The sequence below is a fragment of the Dromiciops gliroides genome, chromosome 4 (assembly GCF_019393635.1).
Source record: "Dromiciops gliroides isolate mDroGli1 chromosome 4, mDroGli1.pri, whole genome shotgun sequence".
In the NCBI taxonomy this organism is placed as follows: domain Eukaryota; kingdom Metazoa; phylum Chordata; class Mammalia; order Microbiotheria; family Microbiotheriidae; genus Dromiciops; species Dromiciops gliroides.
Window position 1 is genome coordinate 29,820,003 of NC_057864.1, and position 21,337 is coordinate 29,841,339.

The window sequence follows — 21,337 nt, forward strand, 5'->3', positions numbered from 1 at the left end:
CTGCCTGGACATTGAGAGTCCTGGGTTCTAAGCACACTGCGTCCTGTCTCTGCTTTTTTACCTGTTGTGTGACCTTGGGCAAGTCTCTTTCTTGCTCTGGGCCTCAGTTTCCTCTTAGGATCATAGATTTAGAGCTGCGTGAGGGGTCATCTAGTGCTTGGTGACTTTTAGTCATGAGGAGCTCATTACCTGTTATGGGGGCCCATTCTGTTTGGGGACAGCTTGGCCTGGGGTGGTATTGCAATGGGTCATTTGAAGGCAGAAGGATTCATGAGATAGGCCAAGGTCCCTTCCAGAAAAGGTCCTAGGCGTTAGAAGCAGGAGGCTCCCTAGTCCCATCCCCTCCTTCTACAGATGAGGAAACAGGGGACCCACTTGCCTGAGACCCCATGGGGGATGGTCTCCTTCCGACCTCAGTCTGAGGCCTGCTGTGCCCTAGGCCCATCATCTGTGTGTGTGTGTAGGCGTTAGGGGCAAATTCTGGCTGAGGGGGCCTGGGAATATCTGTCAGTGATGTCCTGAGTGGCTGAGCATGGACCCTGCTGAGCAAAGTATGAATTCTTTGTGCATTGCATGCGCTCCATTCCCCGCTGTCTTGCTCAGGCTCTAGAGGCTCCGGGCCCCTCCAAGGCTCAGTCTGGCTGCCCCAGCATGTCCTGTCACGTCTTAGCTGAGGCAGCAGGCCTTCGGGCCCCTGTGTCCTGATGCTGGGTCATCCTCCCTGGAGATTCACAAGCAGGCTGCAGGCCCCAGCCCCAGCACGGAGAGAACCTTCTGGCCTTGGCTAAGGGATAGCCAAGGATTGAGTCATCCCTGGGCCAGGAGCAGGCTGCTGGGGATATGGAGAGGCTGCAGAAAGAGCCTTGGAGTGGGAGCTGGGTTCTTATCTGGGTCCTGTCAACTCATGTGACCTCCATCCACTGCTAGCTCTACCAGTGACCACCTTTGTGACCTGGAGGAAGATGAGCCAGCTACCTTTTGGGCTTTCGGTTTCTTCATCTGCAAATGAGATGGATGGATTCACCGGCCTGTGATGTCCCCTCTGGCCCTAAATCTGTGACCCTAATTCAGGTGAATTCAACACATCTGTAAGGCAGCTTTTAAATGCCAGCTTCTGCGCTGGGCAGGGTGACCCTGGGGCAAAAGGCAACCCCTGCCAGGCCTCTGGACAGGAGTGGACAATCTGCTAGGTAGTAGGTGACATGTACAGAGCTCTAAGGGATGCTGGGGACTCTGTCTGACCTTCTGGGCCATCTGTCTGTCTGTCCATCCCTGCCTTTCCCCTGTTCTGTCAGTATATCTTTCTGTCTGTTTCTCTGCCTGTCTATCCATCTATGCCTGGCTGCAGACCTGCTTGTCTCTGTCTCTTTATCCCTCTGTATCTCTCTCTCATCTCTACCTGTTTCTCTGTCTCTGTTTCTTTCTGTCTCTCTCTTTCCCTTTCTCTTGCCTTCTCTCTCTTTCTAACTCCCTCTCTCTCCCCCTCCATATCACTCTCCCTGTCTCTCTCCATCTCTATATTTATCTCTCCATCTCTCTCAGTTTCTCTGTCTCTAGCTATCTCTTCCTTCCTTCCTTCCTTCCTTCCTTCCTTCCTTCCTTCCTTCCTTCCTTCCTTCCTTCCTTCCTTCCTTCCTTCCTTCCTTCCTTCCTTCCTTCCTTCCTTCCTTCCTTCCTTCCTTCCTTCCTTTCTTTCCCTATCTTCCTCACCTTACTTTCCCTATCTCTCCCTCTCCCTATCTCATCCCTCCTCCTCCTCCTCTGTCTGTTTCTTTCTGTGTATATGTCTCTGTCTTTCTCTGTCTCTGTCTGTCTCTGTGTCTCTGTCTCTCTGAGGGGGAGGGGGAGCTCTGTGCCAAAGGAGCTGGTTAGCTTTCCCACTGGAGGGAAGAAAGCAGCTTCTATTTCCTTGAACAAAACTTTACCTCTTGTGTCCTGCGTCCCCTTGCTCCTTTTCCTTAAACAATGCGGCCTTTTTCCAGCTTGCCTCTTCCCAGCTGGCTGTGTCGGCCTCGCCCTGGCCAGGCCTGCCGCAGGGCCCAGTTCTCGGACTGCTGCCATGGGCCATGTATGGACAAGTAGGAAGTCCCGATGGGTTGCCGGGAACTGGAAAGGGCTGGATGACTGAGGCCTGGGTGGAGGGCCCCATCACCTGGGAGCCCAGGGACCTGGAGTTGGGAACGAGAAAGAGGCCTGGGTGGGAGACCACTTGCTAACTTTGTGATCTTGGACAAGTCATTTTTCTGCCTCTCTGAGGCACAATTTTCTCCACCTTTGTACCGGCCTCATCTCTTACCTGACCCAGTGATCTGAGGAATCCCAACGGCAGCAGAAAGTGGAAGAAACTGGCTGGGGGTGGGGGGTGGGGGCTCTGCCTTCTGAAGACTTCCCCCTGCCAAGGCAGGGCTGGCAGATAGGAGCCATCCAATGTCCCCACAGGCTCCAGGGGCTCTCCGGGCATTCCCATAACTGGCTATCCCACCTCTCCTTGAAGAAGGCTCCATCGCCTCTGCATGTGGGGCAGTGCCACCCGAGGAAAGCTGCACCCACACCAGCCTCACCATTATGCTGACACACCCTCCACACACACCCAAGCCTTAGGGGAGCCAAGGAGAGTGAGACCAAGGGAAGTTGAGTGCCCTGCCTCAATTCACATAGAGCAATAGGAGGTGAGATTTGAACCCAGGTCCCCGATCCTGCAGCGGGTGCCCTTTCTATCACGTTATGTTGCAGCTGCTGTCAGTGGGCCTTGAGGTGGGGGAGGGGAGGAGATTGACCTGATGACATCATTGTTTTCAGGATTCTGAAAGGCTTTCACTCTGGTCCTCTCGGCTCCTGAGGGCACAACTGTGAGCCACAGGGAGAGGCTGAGAAGAGGCAGGTTTCTTGTCCCTAGAGGGAAAAACTCCCAGAACACTGGAAGCTGTCAGTCAAGAGAATGGGTTGCCTCAGGGGGGCTGCGCTTTCGGGAACTGAGGATGTGTCTGGACTTCCCCTGCCCGGGGCTGCTGGCTGGGGGAGAAGGCTGGGCCAGCTCCTTGGCCCCATCCAGCCCTGACAGTCTAGGGAGCAAGCGAGCGTAGACAGATGGATGGAAGGAGTGAGAGAGACCTCTGGGAGAGAGCATTGAAGTCGGGGGGACGAGGGTGTCTGGGCAATGCAAGGGCAGAAGTTAGGAGAGACTGAGCAATGTGGGGAGTGGGGCTGCAGAGGGCAGGAAGGTGGAGGCCCCCAGGAGGGGCAGGAGCAGGGAGAAGGGAGATCCTGAGGGACAGGAATTGAGAGGAAGGAATTCAGTCCAACCTAGACAGTCAGGGGTGTGACCGTTAGAACGCCAGACTTGGAGTCAGGAAGACCCGGGTTCAAATATGGCCCCAGATACTTACTAGCTGTGTGAGCCTGGGCGAGTCCCAGGCATTTTCTCATTTGTAAAATGGAGACAATCCTAGCATCCGCCTCCCAGGGTTGTTGTGGGGGTCAAATGAAAGAACACATCTAACGCGCCTTGTAAACCTTAAAGAGGTATGTCGAGGTTGGCCATGGTCACCGCCATTAATTAGAACATCCACCTCACAGGGTCATTGGGAGGCTCCAGTGAGATAATTCATGCGGAGCTCTTGGCAAACTTGAGAATCGTCTCCAAAGGCTGCTCACGGATGCTACGGCCACCTTCTGGACAGTTACCCGGAGGATTCCTCACCTGCCTGTGCTCAGGGACCTCTGGTGACTTTCAGTTCAGCCCGTTCAGTCTCCTTTTCAATAGTGCCAATGGTCTGCCCCGCCAATCTGCCCCGCCTCCTCTCTACCTCCTGCACACGCCGCTTCTGGTTCTGTCTTCCATGGCCAAGCAGGACCGAGCTAATTCTTTCCAATCCTTCGGCCTCCCTTCACTCTCGGGTTCTGCTCTCTCTTGAAGTTAGGTCTGGTTTTTTAGGGGGGTCTCAGCTCCCAGAGACAGAGTGGAGTTAGAAAAGGGGTGGGGCTGAAGGATGGAGGGAGCTTGGCTGGTGCCACCTTCCCTGCCAGTAATCCCACAGGTAACAAGCCCTCCCCTGGCTCTGCTCTTCTAACGGGGGTCCAGGGTTGGGACGCCCAGGCTGCCGTCCCTTGTGTGAAGCCTCTGGTCTCATGACTGCAGCCTAACGCTGGAGCTGGCTGGCATCAGCCCCTTCCTCTAGTTCTTTCTCCTCAGGCTTCTGGTGAGCCCCCTCTCACCCTTCAGGGCCAGGTAGGTACCTGCAGGGCCAAGGGCCCCAGAGTCCAGCACTCTAATAGCCCAGTTAGAACCAGGAGCCATGGGAGGGAGGCTGCAGAGAGACCAGCTCAAAGGTTGGACAAACTTCTTGGTAGTGAAAGTTGTGCAAGTGGTATGGTCTGTGGAGGGGGGGGGGTTAGGGGCCCCTTCTTAGAAGGATTCCTGCCGAGATCAGAGGAGTAATTGTCCCTTTGGAGAGGCTGCCCACTGAGGAATGGGTTGGGCTCACTGCTTCTGGCTCCTTCCTAACTCTGGGGTTCTGACATTCTGGGTTCTAAGGCCCCTCCCAGCCCTGACATCCCCTGTTCTGAGGGCCATCCCAGCCCTGACATCCCTTGTTCTAAGGGCCCTCCCAGCTCTGACATTCTGGGTTCTAAGGCCCCTCCCAGCCCTGACATCCCCTGTTCTGAGGCCCCTCCCAACTCTGACAATCCCTGTTCTAAGGCCCCTCCCAGCCCTGACATCCCTTGTTTTTAGGCCCCTCCCAGCTCTGATATCCCCCGTTCTAAGGGCCCTCCCAGCTCTGACATCCCTTGTTCTAAGGGCCCTCCCAGCTCTGACATCCCCTGTTCTGAGGCTCTTCATTTCTCACATTCTATGAGGCATGATAAATCCTTACTGAATTAACCTGAATTGAATGTTGATCATAAAATCATATAGGATGGGAGAGGGAAACCCGACAATACATCCTTGCCTTACTTGGGCAATCCCTTTCATCCTGCCTGGGTTGGTGCTTCCCACCTGGGCAGGTGAAGGGGAGTCAGAAGCCTAGACTGCCCGCCCCAGGTCTCTCTGATCCTGTCTTGGGCCTCCCTGAGCTGCTGGTGGTTAGGGTCGTTCTCACCAGCCACCCTGCAGGAGTGGCACCGGCTCCTCTAGTTGGACCTTGCCCAGAGCTTTTCCTGGCTCTGGGAGGAGCCCCGAGTCCCCCTGGAGGGACTAAAGCCCGTGAGGGCTCTGCCCTGGGGAGGGGCCTTTGTGTCTGTCCCCAGCCGGGGCTCCAGGGAATGGGCTGCAGTGATGGGTCTGACCCCGGGGGTGTCAGAGCAGTGGGGGCGGAGGCAGGCTCTTCATCTCCCCTCCATCCCCCAGACCCCACCCTCTCTCTCCCTGCCTCCTGGATTGGGTGAAGGAGAATTTTCTTTTTCCTGGCTGAGGGGGATGGCAATCCTGCTGGAGGGGGCTCTGGACCAGACTCAGGACCTGTCCTCTGGGCGCCCAAAGACAAATGCGTAGTCCCTGTCCTCAAGGCTCTCACATTCCATTAGGGGAGACGGCATGCTAACCGCTGTCTATACATGTGCGTGCCTGAGGTACATCCAAGCTACATAGAGATCAGTCGGGGATCATTTTAAAGGGAAAGTGGCCTTTGACCCGAGGCTCCAGGGAGTGCATTTCAGCGTGCAAAGGTGGGGAGGCAGGAAATGAAGAATCCTGTGGGAAGAACTGTGCATAGACCAGCACAGATAGCTGGGTGAAGGGGAGACAAGAGTGACAAGACTGGGGGGGGGTAGGAAAGGGCCAGCCTACGAAAGGCTTTTGATGTCCAATGCAGGATTTTTATTCGGTCCAGATAGTAGCAGGGAGCCACTGGAGGTCACTGAGCAGGGGCAGGGAGAGGGCACTGGGGGTGGCATGGTGGTTAGGAAGAACTGATGTGCCAGGCACTGTGCTAAGGTCTAGAGCTGCAAAGAATGGCAGAAGACGGTGCCCTGCCTTCAAGGAGCTCCCAGACGAATGGGGACAATGAGGTACAGACAGGCCACAGACTGGATCAGCTGGAAATGATCCACACTGGCAAGGCTTGGAGCCATCAGGAAGGGATTTCTGGGGAAAGTGTAATTTTATCTGGGCCTTGAAAGAAGACAAGAAAGGGAGGGGAGAGGAGCAGGAAGAGAATTATAGATGCTTGGAGCCAGGAGAAGGAGCGCCACCTTGGAGTGGCGGCAAGATTGAGGAATCTGGATTTGAATCTGCGTCCTGCCTCTGGCTTGCTGTGTGACCATGGGCAGGCGACTTCACCTCTCTGGGCCTCGGATTCTCTTCCTCCAAGCCTGGGGGTTGGGAGCTCTAAGTCCCCAGAATTCTCTCTGGCCTTTAAATCTCTTTGATCCTCTCGGTTGAGGACCAGCCTGGGCAAATACATAGAGAGCTAGACCCAGTGGGGCTTGAGGCTCACAGGGAGAGAGCATTTCCATCACCCCTGCCCCACAACGACTAGCACGGACACTGCTGGGATTCTTGTCTCCACCCTCCAGAAGAGGAGACTGAGGCTCCTTGGCTTGCCAAAGGTCGCCCAGCCAGTTCAGTGGTATTAGAAACCAGGCCTCCCAGATCCCAGGTGCGGCACTCTGTCCCCTGACAGACCAGGCCCGAGTCCGGCTCTTTCGGAGGCTGGCTGCTCCGGTATCCCTTCAGAAAGGCTAGTCCCCACTTCTTAGCTTCGGCAGACTGAGGATGGGAGAGGCAGCCTTGGCAGTGCCAGGGCGGGATGCTCAGTCACAGAGTGAGCATTGGCTTCTGGCCTGGGAACCCAAGCAGGTGGATGAGGGACCCAGTCATGGGAAGCAGATCTGAGATGAGCAGGGAGCTGAGTGAGGAGGGGTTCATCTCAATGGTGAGGATCCAAGAGGAGGGCGTGGGTAGGATGCTGGGGGCAGTGGTCGGGGTAGGGAGCATTCTGGGCAACACAGTGTCATTCATGGTCCCGGACGCCGCCTCTGGGCCGGGACCCAACATAGCTGTGGTGAGAACTGCATTTCTAAGTGGCCTTTAATGTTTTTCACGGCTGGAAAATGTCATTATGTAAAGGAAAGAGAGGTCTTGCACTCAGATGCCCCTTTCTCCTCGGGCCTCCTTGCCACCCACAGGGTCATTCTTCCTTTGCTCCACCCCTCACCTGACCCCTGCCCCCATCCCCTGGTTGGCATCCTCAAGTAGAAACTGGCCTAAGGGCTCCCTGATATTCTTTCCCTCTCCTCCCCCTCTTAGCTCAACTCAAGAAAGCTGTGTGTCTGTACCCAGTGCCTCTATTTCCTCTCTTGTCACTCTCTCTCCTAGCCCCTCTGGAGTCTGGCTTCTGACTTCATCAGAACTCCTTCCTCCAAAGTGAACACTGACCTCCTTCTTAATTACCAAACTGAATGTCTCCCCCGGCCAAATAAAAGCTTCTTGACTTCTTTTCAGTCTTTGACACCACTTGACACTAGTGCTTGGCACATAGTAGGTACTTAATAAATGCTTGGTGATTCATGATTAACCAGATTTGGATTCTGAAGACGGGTTGCAATCATGGCTCTTGTTGCTCCCTAGGGGTCTTAAGTAAGTTCCTTAATGTTGATGGGCCTATAAACATAAACAGAATTGTTTGAGAGGGGAGAGAGTGTGGATAATTCAGGAAGGGTAGCCTGGAGGGGCTGGTCCTTGAGCTGAGCCCTGGACAAGCCAGGGATCCCGAGGGAGTACTTGAAGGGCAGTCCTGTGGAAGGGGGATGAGCTCTGTTCTGCTTGGCCCCAAATGGCCAAACAGGGACTCATGAGTGGAAGTTGTAAAGGGGTTGATGGAGGCTGGAAGTCAGCATAGGCTTTTCTTTCTTTTTCTTTCTTTTTTTTTTTTTTGCGGGGCAATGAGGGTTAAGTGACTTGCCCAGGGTCACACAGCTAATAAGTGTCAAGAGTCTGAGGCCAGATCTGAACTCAGGTCCTCCTGACTCCAGGGCCAGTGCTCTATCCACTGCACCACCCAGCTGTCTCCTAGGCTTTTCAACAATGAGAACTGTCGCAGAGTGTGAAGGGCAGGCTCTGGAAGTGGTGGGCTCCTCTCACCTGGAAGTCTTTAGGCAGAGGCTGGACCCCCGCCATTTGTCAGGGGGCATTATCGTGAGTTGGACGAGATGGAGGCTGAGATGCTCCAATTCTTTGTCTTATCAAGTCCAACCCTCTTGTTTTATAGAGGAGGAAACTGAGGCCCAGAGAAAGTGACTTAGCCAAGGCCAAATGTCAGAGCCAGCATTCAAACCTGACTCTCTCGTGACCCCATGTGCTGACCTCTGTCTGTTCCACCAGGCCAGGCTGCTTCTCAGCTTGCAGAGCCCAGATTCCAACCCATGGTCCTGACGCCACACCCTGATCTCTCCCCACTGACCCTCCCACCCCGCCGAGCCCCCTTGGTCCCACAGCCCTGCATGTGTCCGATGGCGGAAGCAGGTCTGATTTTTGGCTCCCTCGGTCTTGGAAGGAGATGATGGGATTTTTCAAAGCTCTGGGCTGCTGGCCAAAAGGCATTGCTAATCAGTCTTGAAGTAATCCTGCCCAAAGAAATGATATTAAAACATCAGTGGACTGTCCCCACCCGGCAAAAGATCCAAAGAGTAAGATGTTGCAGGGAGGCCAGAGTTTCCCGGCCTGGTCAGATCCTGGAGCCCGGATTGCCGGTGCTGGGGCTGAGCTGGACATAGCCTTGTTCAAACACAGAGTGGACAGACCACAGACGGGAGAAGGGTGCAGGCTGTGCCCTCCTCTGGAGGTGTAACAGGCCTGGCAGCCCCTCTGGGGCACTGACAGCACCTTCTCCCTGGGCCTCAGTTTCTGCTTCCATATGTGGGAATGTGTAAGGTCATTCTATGTCCTGCTTCTTGACCAAGGGGCTTTCCAGTTCTGACATTCCCTGTTCTAAGCCCCTTCCCCATCTCTAACATTCCATGTTCTAAGGGCCCTCCCAGCCCTGCCATCCCCTGTTCTAAGGGCCCTCCCAGCTCTGCCATCCCCTGTTCTAAGGGCCCTCCCAGCTCTGCCATCCCCTGTTCTAAGGGCCCTCCCAGCTCTGCCATCTCCTGTTCTAAGGCCTCTCCCAGCTCTGCCATCCCCCTGTTCTAAGGGCCCTCCCAGCCCTGACATCCCCTCTTCTAAGGGCCCTCCCAGCTCTGACACAATATAGTTCAGGGATCCTTAGAGAAGCTGTGTGTTAGAATACAAGGAGCCCTGCCCTTGGAGTAAGGAGCCTTGGTTTTGAGCTCTCGCCCCTATCACTCTGACCCTGAGCAGGGGAGGCCACACTGGCAGGCCTTTGCCTGGGATCGTAGCCTGGAAGAGGTGAATGGCAAACTGGCGTCCAGTGTCTCTTAGCGTCAGCAAACCCCTGGCAGAAGGTAGGGTCTGAATCCAGATTCTGTGGCTCCAGAATCAGTAATCTCTTCATTGTGCCTGTTACCAGAGATCCCACTTGGCTGAATGCCGAGAGGCTCACTACCCAGTGGCGGTCCCCATGGGGGGCAGGGCTCCCATCTGTAAGGGAGGAGGAGGGAAGTCGAGGCCCTTTGAAATTCAGCCCACTCAGAGAAGCCTTTAGTGAACTGGCCTAGTTAAGCCACCAGCCACCCCATGGGCCAGGTAGCCTTTATTATTGGTCTGCCCTGTGCCAGGCACCAAGGATAGATGGGAAGACAAATGTTCCCAAGAGGGGAGGCAACCAGGACTGGTATCTGGGGTGTTGAAGTTGGTGTGCCTGAGACGTGGTAACCTGAAGCTTAGCGACTGAGGTCTGAGGGTCTCGGCTTGTCAGAATAACCCTGTCCCCCAAACCCACTGAGCCAGGCTTTGTAAAACACTCTGTGTACTCTTTCTCATTTAATTTGAGCCTGTCAGCCACCCCGGGAGGGAGGCCCTATTCTTACCCCCATTTCACAGGTGAGGAAACTGAGGCAGACCAAGGAGAAGCGACTACCCTGGGGCTCCACAGATAGCCATGGTCTGAGTGAGAATCTGTCCTTGGGTCTTTCTGATCCCTAGTCCGAGGTTCCAGGGTGATTCTTTGCTGTCTCTCAATGGCTTTGATGGGGGGAATCAGGGGAGGCTTCCTAGAGGTGGCAGCGTTCTATATGGACTTCACAAGCAGTGGGGGAGGCTGCAGGCTGTCTCTTCTCCTTTCCCCAAAGACTCATCCCAGCCAAGGCTTCCTGACTGCCAAGCACTGCCCCCCGCCCCGGGAATTTTGCCCCTCCTGCCCTGGGTAGGCCTAGCCTACGGGGCCCACAGTCAGAGAGGCTCCTGGCTCCCCAGTGAGCGATACTGCTTTTTTCACTTTCCCTAAATCTTCTGTTGTTCTAAGAGGCTGGATCTTCAAAGGCGAGAACCTCTCCATCGATCACCAGCCCCCCGGCCCCCGCCCTCCGCCTCCTCCTACCCTAGTCTCCTCTTCATCTTCCTTGAAGAGTCTCTGGTGTCAGGCAGGAAATGAGAAGAAAGAAGCCAGACCAGCCGGCCGCCTGTCAGCATATTGCCCATCATCCCGGCCCTGCAGCCAGGGCCGGGATCTCTCTTGCCTCAGGATTGGCTGCCCAGTGAGAGCCAATTCAGTTCAGTGGAGAGAGTGTCAGAGGATGCCTTTGCTACCTCCTAGCTCCGGGACCTCCTCCCTGCACCTCCGTTTCTTCATGTATAAAATAAGGCGGTTCCACCAGACACATGACAAGGTCTTTTGGGAGATCCCCCGGCTTGTCGTAGTAGAGGTGCTTGGGAACACTCCAAAGATGCCATTCCCCTTTGTGTTGTTTTTTTTTTCCATTTCAGCTCATGGTTTGGCCCTTGGCATGGGTTGGATGTAGGGGAAGGAGGTCAGGTTGGGCTCTGTTAGAGAAACTGAGGAATTAGATGAGGTTGAAAGCACCAGTGGCTTCCCCTCAAAGCCCCCTGCCCCCTAACAGCCTTTGGGGCCATGGCTGCCTGGAGGGAGGCTGGAGACAGGTTGAGTTTGAAGCCCATTATTCCCCAGGAAGGGACAGCAGGGATCAGCTAAGTAGCAGGGAGCGATGGGGACAGGGATGCAGCCAAGCAGGCCTCCGGGGGGGGGGGGCTGTTCCCAGGGAAGGGGGGGAAGGGGGAGCTGACAGAGGAAGAGATGTCTCCACTCCTTATCTGCCCAAGTCTTCCTTCTATCCCTGGCCCCTTCTCCATCACCTAGATAATGGGGATCTAAATGCTGAGGAAAGATCACACATAGGGCTCCCCCAGGGAGACCCGGCAGGGTCGGGGTCAGCTGGGAAGCTTCCATTAGGGAAGGCAGGAATCGGTCTGAGGGAGTCTGGGTGAGCAGAAGCAGGGTGGGGAAGGGAAGTAAGGGACATTTGAGCCAGAGAAGAGAATGCTGGTGTGTGTGTGTGTGTGTGTGTGTGTGTGTGTGTGTGTGTGTGTGTGTGTGTGCGCTGTCTGCACATCCGGAGGTCTGTCACCTGGGAGAGAGATTCACTTTGTCCTGTCTGGCCCCAGACGACAGAGGCAGGAGTGAGCCGGGAGGCTGCCGAAAGGCAGGTGGAGGCTTAGTGTCAGCACAGCTTCCTAGGGCCCATCTGACCCAGAGCAAAGGGGGAGGCCTGCGGGGGGAGGCGGCTTCATAGGGCATTTGAGTTAGAGTTCATAGGGACCTTGGGATGGCCTCATCCACTGGCCTCACTTTACCTATAAGGAAATCAAGTCCCTGAGAGGTGAAATAATTTGTCCAGGACCATACAGACAGCGGACCAGCCAGGATTCCAGACCAGGGCCTTGGGATGAAAGACTTAGCACTCATTTCATGCCCCTCCTCCCCCACTCTCCTTTGGTGCCTGCACTGGGACACTGGGCAGGCCCGTCTTGGGTGGGGGATTGGTCCTGGGGTCTCTTGGTTAGCCACATTCCCTCGGAGGCCCAGTAACCAGTTGGTCTACAAGCAGGTATTAAGAGCTTACCATGCACCAGCTTCTGCGCTAAGCTCTGGGAAGGCCTGGATCGTTTTTACCAGGAATCCAGGGGAGGGGTAGAAGAGAAGGGTTCATCGCAGCCTGAGAATTGTGTTGATGAAAAATGCATTGATGGATGAAGAGGTAACTCCTGGAGAAGGCAGAGCTGTGCATCATCACACAGGAGGGGTGTGTAGCTGGTTAGTTGATGAGCTGGAACCGAGAGCATGCAGAGGGCTCTGCATGATGAGAGCCAACTGGATGGGGGGGGGCGGGCAATAGGGAGCCACCGAGGGCTTTAGAGGAGAGAAGATGACATGGTCAGCTGTGCTTTAGGAAGGGGATTTTGGCTGCCGTGGGCAAGATGGATGAGAGAGGGGAAGGACTGGAAACGGGGCCATGTCAGGGTCTGATGTGGGCTGGTGGCTCTGGGCACGGGGAGAAGGGCATGAAGGTGGGGAGGAGACAACACGGGGGCCGATTTTCTCAACAGTTCCAGGCTTACATTTCATGGGAGACGGATTTTCACTTGTTGACTTGGAAAAGGAAATCCAAGTGAGGGAGAAGATGTCTGCCGGTGGATTTGCCGGGCGGCTCGGTGTTTACTCATCGCCAGGGAGATTTGGCAGGCAGAAGGTGGGGGTGAGTCAGCTGGCCCAGGGGCATCAAGCTGGAATGCCAGGCTGCTCTCATAGCCAGTGCTGGGCTTAGCCTGGCACCCCCACATGTGTGGGCACTTCTTGGGAGTTCCTGAGAATCTCGGGCTTTCAGAGATTCTTGGGACCTTGGTGTCTGAGACCTGGAGGGAGAGGTACTTGTCCAGGCTTCTGGACTCTCACATCAGGATCGTTTCCTCTGCATCCCCTCGGCCTGGACACATCTATCCATGCCCAGCTTTGTCCAAACTAAGGTGGTATCTCTGTGCCCACCTTGCCTTCAACCACTACTACCCCCACCTAGAGAAACCCATTTGTTCCTGTCTCCTGGATGTCCCAGGTGGGCACAGCATGGCGTGGTGGGTAGAGTTCTGGACTTGGACTCAGGAAGACCTGAGTTCAAATCCCCTCTGTGACACTGGCTCCCTGTGTGGCCCTGGGCATGTCAGAGCCTCAGTTTCCAGATCTGTAAAATAGAAGCATTGGACTAGATGCCTTTCATGGACTTTTCCAGGTCTAGGTGTGTCATCCTTACACATCCCAGGCTCTGTTCTGCACAAACTGTGAAAAGGCAGATTGAGGATCAGCGTAAAGACTTCCTAAGACCACTCAGTCCCAAAGAAGTACTGAGCTTCCTGTCACTGAGAATATCTAAGCAGAGTCTGGATGCCTCCTTTTTGGTCAGGGATGCTGTCCGGGGCAGCGTAGTATGGTGGGAAGAGGGGGGAGCTTGGAACGCAGAGGACCTGGCTTCATCTTCCTTTCCCTCTAACCTTGGACAGGTCTTTAGCTCTCAGACTCAGTGTTCTCACCTGCAAAATGAAGGGGTTGAACTCGACAGCCTCGGAGGTCCCCTCAAATTCTAAAGCTAGGACCGGACAGTTCTGGGATCGAGGTACTGCCGAGGGCTTCTTAGCTGAATTCCCTGCCCATGTCTGAGATGAGGCAGCTAGGTGGTGCCCTAGTGGATAGAGCCCCGGGTCTGGAGTCACAAAGTCCTGAGTTCAAATATAGTCTCAGATACTTGCTTAGTAGCCGTGTAATCTGAGGCATGTCACTTAACTTCTCTGTTTGCCTCAGTTTCCTTAACTGTAAAATGTGGATACCTCCTCTTCCTCCTTCTCCTCCTCCTTCCTCTGAGATTCTGTGATTCTGGGTGGCATTTTTGAAGGGAAGGCACCCTGAAATTGTAGCCCAAAGCTCAAGTTTTGAGTGCCGGCCACAGGGTATCTAGTACCCACCTCTCTCTCTAAGGCTTCCTTCCGTCAACATGGTGGGAAACTACATTACAGAAAGTCCTCTGCACCCTGGTGAGCGCTCTATGAACGCTCTTCATCTTTGTTGTTGTATGGGCCCATTTGTAAACATATTGTCCTGCCCCCTGCAAACGTGAGCCCCTTAACAGCGGGTCTCTGCGATCGTGTCTGTGTGGGTATTTGTATAAAAGTCTTCAGTTTCTGTGTGTGCGTCATTGTGGTTGGGTGAGTGTGTGATCGTGGGTGTGTTTATGTGAGAGAGACAGGGACAGACAGAGAGAGACAGAGACACAGAGAGTCTCGCGCTGTGTGGCCATGACTGTCCATGTGCTCATTTGTGGGATCCTGCCTACACCTCTCTTAGTGTGTGTGTGTGGTTATGTGAGTTGTATTTGTGCATGTGCATATGCGTGTTACTGGCCACCACATCCAGATGGAAGCCCTTTAAGGGGAGAGGTTACCCTGGCTTGGCTGGCCCATGTTTGAGCAGGCCAGGTGCCCTGGGAGTCAGTGTCTGGGCATGGAAGCCAGGGCTCCGGAGCAGGATGCATGGGGCTGAGCTTCTGCAGTTCAGCTCAGCTCAGCACTGGGTCAGGTCTCCTGGGGTTTCTGGCTTAATGAGGATCATGTCTGAGATCCCCCCTCCCCTAAGGAGAATGAGGATGCCTGGGACCTTAGAAGGCCTTGAGTCTAGCCATGGGAAGTCAGAGCTGTTAAGCCTGGAGAACAGATGAGTCAGGAGGAAATGACCACCGCCTTCCAGGAGGTGGGGACGAGGAGGAGGAGGAATCAGCCTTGTTGTTCTCCTTGGGCCCAAGGAGCAGAGCCTGGAGCCCTGTGGGGAAGGTACAAAGAAGGGGATTGGGGCTCTTCTAAGTAGTGAGCAGGCTGCCTTGGGAGGTGGCACCATCATGCCCCTCACTGGGGCTGGAAGAGGGTTTCTTGTTCCAACGATGGCTGGGCTTGATGTTTGCTGAGGACCATCCATCCCCCTGGTTCTGAGATTCTGTGAATGGAAGCTCATTGAGGGCAGGGCCTGTTTGACTTCTGTCTCTCTATCCCCATAGCAGAACAAGAGCTTAAGAAATGTCTGAGGAGTCCCATTCAGTCCCGTCCTGCCTTGTGCCCCAGGATGCACTGTCTGCCCCTTGGCCACGCTGGTTCTCCTAATATAGACATACGGTCAAAGCTCCCTTGCTTGGTGGGGACTGCCAGGGCTTTGGTCCTGCTTCTGAGTCCTTCAGGAAGCCCAAAAGAAGCATCAGAGCATGATTTGAGTGATGGGGGAGCAAGTAGCATTGTCCCCATTTCATAGATGAGGAAATGGAGACTCAGAAACGAAAGGGACTCACCTGTGTGTGATCACACAGGTGGTTAGTGATGGGTAGGGAGTAGGCCCTGGGTCTACCCAGAGCTCCGGGGCCCAATTCCTTAAGGTGGCCACTGATAATATAATCTCAGTGGATCAGGTTGGGACGAGCCAACTGTGACCATCTGTCCTGGCTTGCACACTGGGCTCTCAGAGCCTCGCCTTCTCTGCCCAGCTCCACCTCCTCAGCTTGATCTCCTCCACTAACAGCACAGACATATCAGCCTCCCATCAGCCTCTCAAGGAATGTGAAACTTTCCTTGTTGATCTCTGAAAACAAGTGCTTCTTGCCACTACAAGGACTACCATTTTGCCCCCTCAGGGCCATGTGATTTTCTAAAAGCAATTTTACAAAGTAGCCAGTGCCCATTAAGTGCTAGACATGTTGTGGAATTGGGCATGAACCCTGGACTGGACTCTGGGAAGCCTCGAGTCCAAGTCTTGGCTTTGACACAGACTTGCCTTGGACAGCTCCTTGGATATAAAAGGCGCTCAATAAGTGCTTTTTTGAGGTGATGCTTCTCACATCTGTCCGGGCCTCTGGCTTCTCACCTTTAAAGTGAGGGACTCAGTTGAGCTCCTCCTCAGGCACAGGACTGACCCGAGACGAAGAGCCTTTGAGCCCCTCCACGGTCTAATTCCAACCTTGTTTTGCGTTGGGCCCCTTCATAGCTCAGTCAATGCTGTCTGACCTCACCTGGCCTGCTCCCATCTTGCCTGTTCTCCCAGCTTGCCATGTGCTGGTCCACTTCCTCCCTGAAGCCTTCCCTGATTCTCTTTCCTCTCTCCAGCTGAGGGAGCTTCCTCCAAGCTCAGATTTTCCTAGTGCCCTCTGTTTCACACCCTCCTTTGCCTCCCTCATACCTTTCTTGCCAGTTATACACCCTGGTGCTGCCATCCACTCACCGTGTGACCTTGGCCAAGTCCCTTGTCCTCCCTGAGCCTCAGCATCCCCATCTGTAGAAAGGGGATAACTACCTGCACGCACTCCCCTCCACTGAGTCATTGGGAGAGGAAGCAGCGGGAAAGAAGTGGTGAGTCTCTGTGGTGGCTCATTTCATGAGAACTGAACCTGGAGTATCAGGTTTTTCACCATCCTTCCTCCCCCTCCCTCTTTCAGCCCCAAGAAGCCGGGATGGGGTTTGTTGGGACTGCCTGTCTCTGTTGGGGCTTAGGGCAGATCATCCCTGACCCCTCCCAGCCCGGTTCCCTAAACCCTTTCCAGGGGAGATTGTCACACCCCAGGGCTTAGGCCCAGAGAACTTGGATTCCTCTCCGAAGGAGGAAGGAGACAGGAGGGAGGCGAGCAAGACTGTGCATGGCCGTAGCTCATCCGGGGAGGCTTTTACAGGTGGGGAAACTGAGGCCAACAATTGGGAGGGGACTTGCCCAAGGTCATCTGGCGTGCTGGTGGCAGGATGTGAGCCTGCTTCTTTATTCCCTGGTCCCCCGGGATTTTCCCCTTGCACCAGCTATAGATTACGGGGCCTGGCCTGGGCTTGGCACTTTGGGATTGAGGGGATTCAGCAGGAAAATACAGAAGACGTGAAGTCGGGGCGGGGTGGGGGGCAAGAGCATTTCTGTGTCCTGTGGGAGAGAGATCAGATGTGTTCTCTCTGACCTCCAGGGCTGGACTGGGAGCTGGCATGGTTCAGATCCACGTTAATGAAAGGAACGCTGCCCAGCCAGGTAGGGGGTCATCTCAGGGCAGGTAGTGATCTCCCTGTCATTGGAGGGCTTCCGAGGAAGGCTCAGTAAACTTTTTGTAAGCAGAATGGGAGAAAATTCCGGCTCCCATGTGGCTTTGACCAGAGGCCTCGGAAGTCCCTGGTAAAGCCTGAGTCTGGACTTCTGAGAGAGTGAGTGGATCCTCTGGTTCCAACCTGCCACAAGAGGTATGGAGTGGTCACCATTCAAGGCCCAGTCAAAGTGCCCAGGAGCATTCCAGCTTCTGGAGGGACTGTTCCAGGTTTGTCTTTGTGTCTCCAGGGACTGGCACACATCAGGTAGTTAATAAATGCTTGTTGAATAGAAGAGAAGAAGGGGTGGGGCAGGAGGGCTGACTTCATGAGTCTGAAGGAGTGTTGGGATAAGGAAGGATTCCACTTGTCCTGTTATGCCCCAGAAGCCAGAACTGGCAGCACCTGGTGGTAGGGGATCGATCAGTCAATTTACTACCTTTTGTAAAGCTCCTAATATGTGCTAGGCCTGTGGGTAGAATAAACAGTCCTCACTCGCAATGCAGGGGGCGGGTACACACAAAAATATATGCAACAAGAATGTAAAGTGAATGGATACAAGTTAGTGTAGGAGGGGATCAGAAAAGACTTCCCACCACAGAAGATGGGGTCTTAAAGAGAGAGAGGAATTCTAGGAAGAGGAGCTAAGGAAGGAGGGTGTGCCAGGCCTGTGGGATGGCCCGTGCAAAGGTGTGGAGGTGGGAGATGAGAGTGTCCCTGGTCCAGATTGCACAGATGACAGACTGCAAGAGGGAGTGTAATGTCCAGTGGAGCTGGCAAGAGAGTCCGGAGCCAGGTGGATCCTGGGGTGAAAATGCCCCCAGGAGGCTTAAAGTCCACTGGGAGAAGGATGCTCCCCTCGGGCATCAGAAGAGAGACCCATAAAGGAGGCAGGGATGGTGTTCATTCTGCTCCCTTCCCCAGACAAGCCTATTAGCTGGTCATCAGGACCTCCACGCCTGTTTATAAATGAATGAATGGGAATGAATGCCATGGACCCAGCCCTTCTCTGTTTGGGAGACTAAGAAAGTCAAAGCTCTTCTGGTTAGTTGGAAGCTCCCCTGGGACAGGGACTTGGGAAGAGTTTCATGAATGCTGATTGATTGACTGGTAGATTGATTGACATTCAGGTCAGATCCTGAGCACGCCTCAGTCTTAAGACTGCCAGACCCATTCCGCTATAACCTACTGGGGGAGGAAAACAGAGTCTTTGTCGCAGAAGCACAGATTCTTAGGGCTAGAAGGAATCTTAAGAGGTCAGCTCATCCAGCGGTGTCCTTTTTTGGTTATTTTGCCAATTAGTCATGCCTGATTCTTTATGAGCCTATGTGGGTTTTTCTTGACAGAGACACTGGAGTGGTTTGACATTTGCTTCTCCAGCTCATTTTACAGAAGAGGAAACTGAGGCAAACAGGGTTAAGTGACTTGCCCAGGGTCACACAGCTAGTAAATAGCTGAGGCTAGATTTGAACTGAGATCCTCCTGATGCCAGGGCTGACTCAGTATAAACTGTGTCCAGAAAGGAGAAAGGGTCGGATAGCTAATTGGTGGCAGAGGCAGGGCAGGAACCTAGGTGTCCTGACTCCTAGGCCAGCACTCTCTCACCTGCACCACCCATATGGACGATCAGTCTTGGCTCGGACTCAGGCTCCCCCTCCTTAAGGAGGCACTGGCTCTGCCCCTCACCCCTCCCCAGCACACAGGGTTCCTTCCCCTGTCCCCCAGTTGATTTGTTTGTTTGCCTTGGAAGGTCTCTGGTTTACATGCCAGCGTTCACCCGGGGTCCCTGATTTCAATTATCCAATTGCTTGGCTGCTGCTAAAATCGCCCTCAGCTAAACGTTTTGGCTCGGGTCCCTTTCCTCCACTAATTCCAGCACTCCATCATCTGACACCCAGCTCCCCTCAGCCAGGCATTGACCTCCTACTTCCCGGGCAGCCTGGTTTACCAAGGTCACCAGCCTGGGAGCCCAGAGGAAAAGGCGGGGCTGGCTTCGTTCTGGTGGGAGAGGGCCTGGGGTGTGGCTGATGGGTCAGCTCCTGCCACCCCCTACCCCGGCTGGCCCTGGCTCACCTGGGCTGGGTCTTGGGGGCTGGGAGAGCTGGGCCAGCGTCCTCACTTGCTTCCTCAATCTTGGATACTAATGGAATCTTCGCCCCGGATTCCAGCATTACAGGCTGGGATTAGTCAGGAAGTTCCGCAGACTCTCCAAAGTCCACTTCCATTTCACGTGGCCACTCTCAGCCAATCTTTGTTTTTTGTCCTTTCTCTGAAGGCAAGGGGGCTGAGATAGTGGAGAAAACGTGGCTGGGACTGAGCGGGGCCATGTCATGTCTCTATCCTGTTCCATTCTAGCCATGACATTCGCTCTTCCCCAGCTCAGGGCCTCAGTTTCTCCCCCTGTCAAATGAGTGAGTTGGACCAGATAATCCCTAAAGCCCCTTCCAGAGGCTTTAGCCCAAACTCACGTGACTGAACTCTTCCACCTTCAAGTTGAGGTCATTCAGTAACTCTGCTTTTCAAGGATTACTTAGTATTGACAGGTCAGAAGTCAATATAAAGCCACAGTATCTGCTGTCAATATCATCTCGTTTGCTCCTGATAATAACCCTGTGAAGTAGGTGATATTATCCCCATTTCACAGTTGAGGAAACAGAGGTAAACAGAGATTAAGTTACTTGTCCAAGGTGACATAACTAGTAAGTGTCTGAGGTGGGATTTGAACTTGGGACTTCCTGACTCCAGGTCCAACACTCTCTCTACTGCATCACCTAGTTGAATATCTAGTTCAGATTGGGAGAGAAGATCGCCAGTATCAAAAGGTTTCTCCCAATGCTGAGGAGTCCATGCCCAGGGCCTAGTGTATAGACAGTCAGTGCTGTAGGAATGCAGGAAGGAGCAATCACGGAGGCCTTTGGTGCTCAGGGTGGGCTTCATGGAGGAGGTGTGATGAACTGGGCATTGAATGATAGCTAGGACTTAGTCCTGTAGAAAGGGCTGGTGGGGGTGGAATGAGCTTGGCTTATTCTGGAAATAGCTAATTAATTGTTCATATCTGCTGGAGTACAGAGTAAATGAAAATAAGTTGTGTGATATAAAACTGGGAATATTGGCTAGGACTGGAATTTGGGGGCCTTGAATGCCAGGATCAAGAGCCAACAGTGCAAGGGGCCAACAGGGCCCCTGAAGATGGGCTCTTTGCCCACCTCACCAAGACACTCTCTTGTATGTCCCCAACAACACTCCCCTGCCGCAGGGTGTCCTAGACTAAGAACTGCCCCAGTGCCTGAGGGTCCTCCTAGTCTGACACAGACCCCTCCCCAGTTGCCCCAGCTTCCCTACCCCTGCAGCACATACATGCTGTGCTGCAGGGGTTTGGGACCTTTGGGTGCATGTAGATGTATAGAGAAACCGATGTCTCCCTTCTCAAATGCGAAAGACAAAATGTGCAGCATGATAGGGGCAACCAATGGTGCTGAAACACACTTATCGACATTTAAAACACAAATACCAGCTTCCCAGACCCCCAGTGAAGCACCTTTGATTCAGTGGTTGGTAAGGTCTAAGCAGCTGCGGCCAGAGCAGACCAGCCCTGGGATGTGCTGCCCCTTTCTGAGCAGTTATGGAGGGCTCCCAGGCAGGATCTGAACCCACATTTCCCAGGCTTCAGGCCAGATTTCTGTTATATACCACACTGCCTTCTCCCTCTGTGTCTCTCTTTCTGTTTCTCTCTGTCTCTGTCTCTCTTTTTCTCTTTCTCTCTGTCTGTCTTTCTGTCTCTCCCTCCCTCTTTTCCTCCCTTTCTCCCTCCCTGCTCTTCTCCCTCTCTCACTTTTTGTCTCTATATACACATATATAATATTTCTAGCTCTATTATTATTTCCATTTCTTTCTTTATCTCTTTCTATCTCTTTCTGTCTTGTAATGTCTATACATGTCCGTGCAGATACATTGAATATACGCACAATTAATACAAAGTCATTTTTCGAGGGGAGGGCATTGGCAGCTCGGAAAAAATTAGGAACAGCTTCATGTAGAAAATTGTGCTTGGGCACAGTGGATAAAGCACCGACCCTTGATTCAGGAAGGAGGACCTGAGTTCAAATCTAGCCTCAGACACTTGACACTTACTAGCTGTGTGACCCTGGGCAAGTCACTTAACCCTCATTGCCCCACAACAAAAGAAAGAAAGAAAAAGTAAAGAAAAAGAAAGTAGTGCTTGATGTGAGGTTTGAAGGAAATACAGGAAGCTGAGGGGAGGGTGGAGTTCATTTTAGGCCTAGGGGACAGCCATTGCAAAGGCATGAAGAGAGACAGAGACAGAGACAGAAAGGTCAATAATAAATAGAA